Below are 2,212 nucleotides of genomic sequence, written 5' to 3'. Positions count from 1 at the left end.
TTTGTAATAAGTGTTAAAAAAATTATTTTTAAGATTTTTGTTTATAAAATTAAAAAGTATTTTTATTTAGATTTTTAAAATATAAGTTTATTTTTATTTTAATTATATATCTATTATTTTATAAAAAAAATCAAATAATAAAAAAAAATACGAACTGGGCCAGTTAAATTTCGAAGCCCAATTCAGTTTTTAATTAAATTAAACTGGGCCGAGTCTGTTTTGGCCCAACAGTCGAACCCAACACTATTCGAATCCGCAGTCACGGAGCTACTCAGGTACTGAACACCGCAGTCGCGGAGCCGTCTCAGACTGCAATCTTGTACGCATTAATTACATATTAGGGTTTTAATTAATTATTATTATTATTAACCTAATTAGGTTTTTATTTATTTAATTAGTATTTAGTATTTAGTTTTAGTTTTATTTAGTAATATTAAGTTTATTAATTATTATTAAATATATAGATTAATATTTTTATAAAAATAATATTTTTATAAAATTTTATTTTTATCATTTTTTAGATTATATCCTTTTATAATTTGTATCTTTTTATTATTTAGTACGTAGTCTTTATAATTATCGTTCATAATATATAGTTTTAAGCTTAGTATTTTGCCGTAGTATTTCTAGATCTTTAAGTTTCGCCGTAAAATCCCTTAAGTGCTTTTTCTTTAGATTAAAATTTAGGCGCTTTAGAATTTTTCGACGCCGTTTATATATTTTAGTGCCTAAATTAAGTTTATTTCCGTTTTGGATATAGAGTTCCTTTTAAGCTTTAATACCTTTAGACGGAATTTTTAATTTTTAGTTTTTAGACTTTTAAGTTTCGACGCTTTTCTTTCTTATTTTTTGACCTTTCGTTTTTCGACGCACTCTTTTTCTTTCTCATTTCTACGCTCTTGTTTTTAGGACATAGAATTTTCAAAATTTTCTTTAAATTTTGACGAAAAAATTATTTTAAGCGGTTAAATTGATAGACATCCAAAATTTTCTGCTTCGTAGTAATAGTTGGATTTGTTAGTGGCTGAGTTGTGGATTTTTCGACTTAAAGGATCCTGGCTCCCTGCTGCATCTTTTGGCTATTTGAAACGTGGGCAAAAGCAGAAAAGTCTATTAATTTGATAACTTATATAATTTTTAACTTAATAACTAATAGGATATTCAGTGAATGCACCGAGCAAAACATTCACCACCTTTCATACGTTCACCACCTGTAGCCCGATCAAGATATCTAGCCAATATAATCGCCGTTGATTTTTCTTTAGAATCATCATCTAGTCGAACAAGTTTTCCAATTTAAAATTCCGATAATCCATTTTTTGAACCCGACCTCACAATTGAAAACCCGGAGGATATTCAAGGACAATACAGAGATCCTAAACCACTAATCATTCCTCCTAAACCACAAATTATTTAACCAGAGATTGTCGAGGAAGAAACCATTAAATCAGAATCCTCTAGTGATTCATATTCAACAATTTCAAATATGGAAATAACGGAACCTGTAAGTATGGAAGATCGAATGAGAGCTACACGCACTGGCCAAGGTCACGCCATTATTAAGCCGGACATTAATGCGCCAGATTATGAAATCAAAGGACAAATTCTACACATGGTAACTAATCAATGCCAATATAGTGGTACGCCAAAAGAAGATCCAAATGAACATCTTCAAACCTTTAATAGGATTTGTACTCTATTCAAAATTAGAGAAGTTGAGGATGAACAAATCTATATCATGTTGTTTCCCTGGACTTTAAAGGGAGAAGCCAAAGATTGGTTAGAATCGTTACCCGAAGGAGCGATTGACACATGGGATGTCTTAGTTGAAAATTTTCTTAAAAGATTCTTTCCGGCATCTAAAGCCGTGAGACTTCAAAGAGAAATTGTTACGTTCGCGCAAAAGCCAAATGAAACATTATATGAGGCATGGACAAGATTCGAAAAGTTGTTGAGAGGATGTCCTCAACACGGTTTAGACACTTATCAAATAGTAAAAATATTCTACCAAGGTGTCGACATTGCTACACGAAAAGACATCGACACAGCAGCTGGTGGTTCCATTATGAAGAAAACCGCAATCGAAGCTCACAAAATTATTGATAACACAGCCTCCCACTCACATGAGTGGCACCAGGAAAAAGATATTTTTCATTCATCTAAAGCGGCTAGAGCCGATTCTAGCCATGACTTTGATTCTGTTTCCGCAAAA

At 31.6% G+C, this 2,212-nt stretch overlaps 1 non-coding gene across 1 annotated transcript; it reads right to left on the bottom strand.

The window, feature by feature from the left end:
- Positions 1-1,870: 1,870 nt before the first annotated feature.
- LOC139856554 (small nucleolar RNA R71) lies at positions 1,871-1,977 on the bottom strand. The gene has a single exon (XR_011762028.1). It is a non-coding gene; the product is annotated as a small nucleolar RNA R71 (small nucleolar RNA).
- Between the last annotated feature and the right edge of the window lie 235 nt (positions 1,978-2,212).

This window comes from Rutidosis leptorrhynchoides, chromosome 6, assembly GCF_046630445.1.
Source record: "Rutidosis leptorrhynchoides isolate AG116_Rl617_1_P2 chromosome 6, CSIRO_AGI_Rlap_v1, whole genome shotgun sequence".
In the NCBI taxonomy this organism is placed as follows: Eukaryota; Viridiplantae; Streptophyta; class Magnoliopsida; order Asterales; family Asteraceae; genus Rutidosis; species Rutidosis leptorrhynchoides.
The sequence above is the reverse complement of the archived record's forward strand: the minus strand, read 5'-3'. Positions and strand labels throughout refer to the sequence as shown.